Genomic DNA, 8,733 nt, shown 5'->3' on the forward strand with positions numbered 1-8,733 from the left:
CTTGTGCACCTCTATAATAGTAATTATGGGGTGACGGAGGAACTGAAGGAAATAGTAAGATTAAACGAGAACTTACCAGTTTGAAGTTTGATCGTTATTTTATGAGGAGTAACGTTGAGGGAATACGTGAAGAACCCCACTAGGACGCATGCGTGTCATTCTTCAAAGCAGCGGTGTGAAATCACAGATAACTGTAATGACTAAACATAGTAAGATTAGAGAAGAGATACCAGTTGAGTATATGATCAAGGGTGGGAGCGGAGGGCACGTATTCCCTCAACGTTACTCCTCATAAAATAACAATCAAACTTCAAACTGGTAAGTTCTCGTTTAATCTTACTATTTTACTTCGGAGTCACGTGAGTGACTACGTGAAGATTTTAAAGCTCTGTGATTTCATGCCGTGGAAACGAGTCCATGCATCACATCTGCCTTGATTATGGGGAGAATAGTGTTAACATCATTAGACATCAATACGATATTGAAAAACAACGATAAATTTATTAACACCAAATTATAGCCCCTATTTATGGGGTAAAATTATATTACAGAACTTAAAATTGTTTCTGCAAATGTTCCAGGTTCAATTACTGGTTTGTTATAAAATCGTTGGAAAGTTTTCTCCGTTGACCATCCTGCTGTCTTGAGGATTTGGTCCATAGGAACATCCAACTTCATAGATGCCGATGTAGCTGCAGCCCTGGTGGAGTGAGATTTAAAAATGTTAGTGTCTACTCCAGCCTTTATTAGGACCTGTTTTAGCCATCTTGAGATGGTCTGGACTGTCACTTTTTTGTGTGGCTGTTTGTAACTGATTAAAAGTGCCATTTCTTTGCCTCTGATGATCTTAGTATACTCCATATATAATAGTAAGTGTGTTTCAATACAGAGACGATCATCTGCCGGGTAGGCCCTGAATTCTATTTTTAGGCCTGCTGATCCCTGTCTGTTCTGCTTAACTAATTCATTGATGTGAAAAGTTAAATTTCCAGATGAAATAGTCATGTTGTCCAGCCTTAATTTCTGTAGCGACTGGACCCTTTGTGCCATGACCAAGGCCATCAGCATGACTGTTTTCATAGTCAGTTTCTGTAGGGACAGAGCTGTAGCTGGAGACCAGTTTCTTAACATGGTCAGTACAATGCTCACATCCCATATTTGGGAGTACCTGGTTCTTGAGGGATTAACATTAAAAATGCCCCTCATGAGTTTGGTTACCAGGGGGTGTGTCCCAACAGAATGCCGCTCTGTTCCTTGCCACAGGTATGTTGACAGATAACTTCTGGCGCAGTTGATGGCACTATAACTGAGCCCCTCATCGTAATGGAGGCTTGCCAGGAATTCCAGAACAGACTGGATGTTCATAGATCTGTGGATGGTGTTATTGTTGTGACAGTACCTTTCCCATTTCTTGATGTACACCAAGTACTGTTTTTTGGTGGACTGTCTGTGGGCCGCTGAAATAATATCCACTGTTCGGTCCGTCCGTCCCAGGTGCTTTCAAACTCTACAAATTAATAGGTTTGTATAATTATGACATGGGTGACTTTCCCTTGTTGTGGGATGAACCAGTAAATTAGGTCTATGATGGATGGTGATGCATGGTTCTAATACCATGTCGAGTATCACCGGGAACCATGGTTGAGTAGGCCAATCGGGTACTATCAAAATACCAGACACAGAGTCTTACTGTATTTTGTTAATACCCGACTGATGAGGCAGAAAGGAGGGAATGCATAAATAAACAATTTCCCCCAATGCAGCGAAAATGCATCTGTTGCCGCTGACCCAGGGTCTGGTTCCCATGAAACATAATTTGATAACTGGTGCGAATAGATCGATATCTGGCGTTCCATACTGTGCTGTAATTTCAGCAAATACATTTTTATCCAACATCCATTCAGTGTTTTTATTGAATTTGCGTGACCTGGTGTCTGCCACTAAATTTAGTTTATCTGGTAAGTAGGTAGCTGATATAGCTGATATCCAAATATCTCTCTGGATACACCATTGCCAAATTGTGTTGGCCAGATTGTCACATGATGTCGATTTGTTTCCACCCATATGGTTGATATATGCTACCAAGGTAGTGTTGTCAATTTGTAGTCTAACATGCTGGTGATATAACCCAGAACAATATGACTTAAGGCCATGGAATGCACTTAACATCTCCAGGTAGTTTATGCCCAGTGTTTGTAATAATGATGCCTCCTGTGCATTCCATCTCCCTCCACAGCTGGAGATGGAATTGGTAGCACCCCAACCAAGTGCACTGGCATCAGTTTGTAGTACAATAGACGGGTTGCTGATAATGATTGGATTGGAACAATGCCTAATGTTATCTTTCCACCATTTTAGTTCCATTATGGCCTCTGTTGCGGTAGCTTCATTGGTCTGTCAAAATGACCACCATTAATTTTGAGTGCTCGTATTTTACCCCTCTGTAAATTTCGATAATGTAAAGGTCCGAAATGGGTGGCTGGAAACGCAGCCACTATTTTGCCAATTATTCTTGCTACCAGTCTGATGGATGGTTTAGTGATGTCAATGATTGTGCTGCAAGCCTCTATTAAGGCTGTAACCTTTTCTTTCGGCAAAGTCACTGACATGTGAACTGAGTTAATGGTGAACCCCAGATAATCCATTGTGGTTGAAGGCGTTAATTTAGATTTAACTGGATGGATGATAAACCCCAGTTTTTCAAATAATTGATTTGTGGCTGTTACTGCTTGTTTAGCCAAATCTAAAGTTCTGCCCACAATAAGTATGTCATCTAGATATGCCATTACCATGTGTTTTTGTTTCCGCAGAAACGCTAGGGCTGGTTTCAAAATTTTAGTGAACAGTCTGGGGCTGATGTTAGCGCATTAGGTAGTGCCCTGTACTGCCAGCGTTGACCCATCCAGTTGAATTTTAAATATCACCTCTTATGGGTACTGTATAGTAAGCATCTTTTAAATTGATGCTTGCCATGTAGTAACCTTTGGAAATCAATCTTGAAATGACCATATTGTACGAAAGTATTCAAATTAGTCAAACCTATGATGATGCGGCAACCACCATCTTTCTTGTTTTTGATAAAGATATTGGACACGATTTCCTGTGATTCGTGTTGGGTTTTCTCAATTACTCCTTTTTTATAAAGCCGCTGTAGTTCACCATGTGCTTTTGATTTTTCTGTGCCTGTAAGCACGAACATTCGGTTCGGTACATGCTGAACTGGAGGGTTATGTTTTTGTATAAATTCTATGGTATAACCCTGGATACTGCTTAAAATATAAGTGTCGGTAGTTAACTTATTCCATGCATCCAGATAGAAGTGTAATCTCCCACCAACCTCCATGCTCTCTTCAATTCGTAAGGAACCAGACCCACCTACCTCCATGGTTACCAGTAGTAGGTTTGTTACTTTTTTGGCATCCTCCATGGACGTTGAGGCGCCGGTGTCTGGGTCTGTAGTTGAGTCGGTGTTGAGGGTTTGCGCATTTTCCAGGAAGGCCGGTCTGGGCCATGGCCTAAAAAAGACCGATGTTGAGTGTTCCTGGCCTTCGAGCTTTCACCAGTTTGTCTTGGCTGACTGGTGGGTGCGTAGGGGTGCTGTTTCTGGCCGAAGTAGTTTTTGGACGTTGCTTTAATGAGCCCCAGGGTTTTAGCCTCTTCGTCAAGTTCTTTTACCTGTTTGGATAAGTCACCTCCAAATAGTAATATTGGTGGGTTGGAGGTTCCAGGTTTGCAGAGGCCTGCAAATTTGGGGTCTAAAGCCGGTTGGATGGCACTCTTCCTAATACTATTTAACTCGTATTGGGAGTTGCAAAATAAAGCCAGTGCATCTTGGTGATCTTGTGTCATGTCTTGTTTGTGCGGGCGAAAGCCGTAATTCCCGCTGTTAGAACTTTCAGAACTTTTTGTATTTTCAAGTCCCTGGCTCTGATTGATGCTCCAACATGTTTCCAAATACACTGGTTGACACTGGGAACATTTAGTGATTTGCAGTTCCCTGGTGGTAGGTGTCTTGCTGTGGTGTCCAATAATGCCTGTCCTTGTAGCTGGTTGAATGACATGTAGTCGATACTTGCAGCTATTTTAGGCTTCAGGTTTTGGCCAGTTTGGTCGGGTTGAATAAACTGGGACACCATATCCAATAGGTTTTCTTGCACCCCATGCACACTAGGGGTATGTTCTGCACACCCCTCTTCAGGGTCAGCCCAGAATTGACCCCCCATACTCCCCTCTGATGAGGGAGAAACACTGTGCAGCCCTACAAGAGGTACTGCTGTAGGATTTACTAGCTGCCCACTGTGACTAGGCTCCCTCTCCCGGAGCCTGCCACTTTGGAGTATTTGCTCCAACAGCCACTCCAACTGGTTCCTATGCTCTCGGGCACAGGCCACTCATGGCTGCACCTGTTCCTCCAGCCGCTCCAACCGGCCCCAATGCTCACGGGCACTGGCTGCTCGCGGCTGTTCAAAGTCAGACTCATCGGAGTCAACGACTCTGTCTGTTTTTTGCTTCGCTTTACCGCCCGGCCGTGGTGTTGATTTGGCCGGTGCGGGAGTGAAGTCGGGCACAGCTTTTCCCATTACGGGAGGTTGGTGTGCCGTTGGCTGCTGCTGGCTGCCCGCAACTTCGCAGTTCTCCCCCGCCAGCTTTTTCGCAGCCTTCTTGTTTCTCGTGGATCTGTCCATGCCTCCACCTGTAAAGTAAGTGGAAAGAACGCAAAGTCTCCTTACCTGCTATTCCCGGCTTTTAAATTCTGCCGCTAAGGGGAACGTCGTTCCCCCTGCTGTGACTCATTGCAATGCGTGTAGCGATATGACACGCATGCGTCCTAGCGGGGTTCTTCACGTAGTCACTCACGTGACTCCGAAATAAAATCCATATTAGGCAGGAAATGGTGTTGGGTAGACTGATGGGACTGAAGGCTGATAAATCCCCAAGGCCTGATGGTCTCCATCCCAGGGCACTTGAAGAAGTAGCTCTAGAAATTGTGGACGCATTGGTGATAATTTTCCAATGTTAATGTTATCCCACTTTTTTTAAAAGGCCGGAGAGCGAAAACAGGGAATTATAGACCAGTTAGCCTGACATTGGTGGTGGGGAAGATGCTGGAGTCAATCATAAAAGATGAAATAGCGGCACATTTGGATATCAGTAACAGGATCGGTCCGATTCAGCATGGATTTACGAAAGAGAAATCATGCTTGACTAATCTTCTGGAATCTTTTGAGGGTGTAACCAGGAAAATGTACATGGGAGAGCCAGTAGATCTAGTGTGCCTGGACTTTCAGAAAGCATTTGATAAGATCCCACATAGGAGATTAGTGGGCAAAATTACGGCACATGGTATTGAGGGTAGAGTGCTGACATGGATAGAAAATTGGTTGGCAGACAGGAAACAAAGAGTAGGGATTAACGGGTCCCTTTCAGAATGGCAGGCAGTGACTAGTGGGGTACTGCAAGGCTCGGTGCTGGGACTGCAGCTATTTACAATATACATCAATGATTTAGATGAAGGGATTCAAAGTAACATTAGCAAATTTGCAGATGACACAAGGCTGGGTGGCAGTGTGAACTGTGAGGAGGATGCTATGAGGATGCAGGGTGACTTGGGACAGATTTGGTGAGTGGGCAAATGCATGGCAGATGCAGTTTAATGTGGATAAATGTGAGGTTATCCACTTTGGTAGCAAAAACAGGAAGGCAGATTATTATCTAAATGGTGTCAAGTTGGGAAAAGGGGAAGTGCAACGGGATCTGGGGGTCCTTGTTCATCAGTCAATGAAAGTAAGCATGCAGGTACAGCAGGCAGTGAAGAAAGCAAATGGCATTATGGCCTTCATAGCAAGAGGAGTTGAGTATAGGAGCAAAGAGGTCCTTCTGCAGTTGTATAGGGTCCTAGTGAGACCACACCTAGAGTATTGTGTGCAGTTTTGGTCCCCTAATTTGAGGAAGGACATTCTTGCTATTGAGGGAGTGTAGCGTAGGTTTACAAGGTTAATTCCCGGGATGGCGGGACTGTCATATGCTGAGAGAATGGAGCGGCTGGGCTTGTATACTCTGGAGTTTAGAAGGATGAGAGGGTATCTTATTGAAACATATAAGATTATTAAGGGTTTGGCACGCTACAGGCAGAAAACATGTTCCCGATGTTGGGGGAGTCCAGAACCAGTGGCCACTGTTTAAGAATTAGGGGTAAGCCATTTAGAACGGAGATGAGGAAACACTTATTCACACAGAGAGTTGTGAGTCTGTGGAATTCTCTGCCTCAGATACTTTCTGGATAGTAAGGATACTTACTATGGATACTTTCAAGAGAGAGCTAGATAGGGCTCTTAAAGATAGCGGGATATGGGAAGGCAGGAATGGGGTACTGATTGGGGATCATGATCAGCCATGATCATTTTGAATGGTGGTGCTGGCTCGAATGGCCGAATGGACTATCCTGCACCTATTGTCTATTGACTAATTGTAAATTACTATTAGACCTGCTCTATCACTCCTTCAGGGAAGTTGTTACTCAGAAGTAGTATCACAAGAAGGGAAATAAAAGGAAAAGAAAAGATGATGACTCTTTGAATTTTGTTTCCATTTGATTAATTATAAGGAAGAATAATATTGTGACAAGTGGCGAGGCATTTAGTAAAGCCTTGTAGAGACAGATTTGACATGCTGTAAGCATTAAACATCGGTGGCTCAGAAACAATGGAATTATTTTTATAATATGTTTACTTGAGGCCATTTAAAAATAATTTGATATTTTTTAAAAAACAGGTCCAAAGCTGCTGAGCAGCCGATGGATGCTGGTTCTGATCAGACAACTATTAGTACAGTGGACCAGGCCTCCCACTGCAGCTTCCCACATCGATAATAATACACTCCGTCAGTCCCCCATACCTGATTTCTATTTCTTTAATTACATTATTTTTTTATTCATACATATTTAATGTTTACCTGATCCAACTATATAAATTCTAATTCTGTCCTTTCCTGTGCTTGGGCTTTCAACTCCCACTCATCTATTAAATGGTTTACAATTTTGAAGCTCATACTGAAAAAATAGTTTTTTTTCAGTGGATGCGGCCTTATCTCTGAGCTTCCCGTGTTTTGTTATATTTACAATACATTTATTTTTCTTAATTTATCATAGGAAGGCATGTCATTTTCCTGTGTCTTTAATGATGGCATCGTACACACCCAGTAATTTGACTTGCATGTCATTTTGTCAGTCAATTCCTTTCCTAACAGCTGCCTTATCCTTTCCACATTGCTCAGAAGCATATGTGTGCATTTGCAGCCATGGAATAGAGCAAAAAGTAGAGGAGATAACCTGTGCACAATAGAGAATAGAGCAGATAAAATAAGCAAAAAATACAGGGAGATTCCAAACATGTCAATAACATTTCCTGCTGCAATCTATCATATTTTATCAGTAATCAAAGCCACCCTTTGTTTTACAAAATCATTAATATATAATAAAATGAACAATTAATCTTCAAATTTCCTTTCTATGTAAATGTTATTGGTCACAAACTAATAGATTTTACACTAGATCATGATACTGCCATTTGTTTTTCAGTTTTAGTTTTAAAAATACAGCGCGGAAACAGGCCCTCCAACCCACCGAGTCCGCACTGACCAGTGATCCCCGCATATTAAGACTACCCTACACACACTAGGGAAATTTACATTTATACCAAGCCAATTAACCTATTAACCTGGACGTTTTTGGAGTGCGGGAGGAAACCGAAGATCTCGGAGAAAACCCATGCAGGTCACGGGGAGAACGTACAAACTCCGTAGGGATCGAACCCGGGTCTCTGGCACTGTAAGGCAGCAGCTCTACCACTAAGCCATCATGCTGCCCTAGTAAATAGAAGTTTGAATCTTTCATATGCAAAACATGTGAAATCTAGACTATTGCAACACAAATTAGTGTTAACATACATATATTGTGAATGTGATACTTCTTACAATTGTATTGATACCTTCTATGTAGCAATGATTTTTAATATTCTCCTTTGATTGAGGGTGAACGAGTCAAGAGGGTTCAGAGTGTTTAATTATCATGTTTACCAACAACAGAACAGTTACATTCTTACTTGCTACAGCTTTATAGACCCATTAATGCAATAACACCCAAATAAATACACTTAATCAATAAAACAATGAATTAATTATCAGTATTCAGTAACCAGACCATAAAGACCAACCGAAGTAGGTAGTGCAACCAAAAGTCCACAGTACATCATGGTTGCTGAGGTAGGAATGTGGTTAGGATTATGCAGTTTTCAACAGTCTGATATTTGCTGGGAAGAAGCTGCTTCTGAACCTGCAGGTCACAATTTTAGGGTTACTGTACTTTCTTCCTGATGGTAGTAACAAAACCAGAGCATGGCCACGGAGGTGTGGGTCTTTAATTATATTTTCTGCCTTTATGAGGCAGCTGGTATCAAAAAATGTATATATACAATGTTTTTTTAAAGTACATGCTATGGTTTCTGATTACCGGTATATCCAAAAGAGAAATTTTTTGTTCTTCTTAACTTTATCGATTCGACAGTCATTATTTAGTTATTGAAATATAACATTGATTGAAAATAGGACTCTTAGTAAGCAAATTGGTTGTGGATAACTTGCCTGCTATGAGATTCTAAATGTATACATGAGCAAGAACAAAAATGTGCAGGTGCAAATTGTGCAATAATGTAGAAGTAAGTCAGTTTAACTCTCTTC

The sequence above is a fragment of the Leucoraja erinacea genome, chromosome 6 (genome assembly GCF_028641065.1).
Source record: "Leucoraja erinacea ecotype New England chromosome 6, Leri_hhj_1, whole genome shotgun sequence".
NCBI classification, from domain to species: Eukaryota; Metazoa; Chordata; class Chondrichthyes; order Rajiformes; family Rajidae; genus Leucoraja; species Leucoraja erinaceus.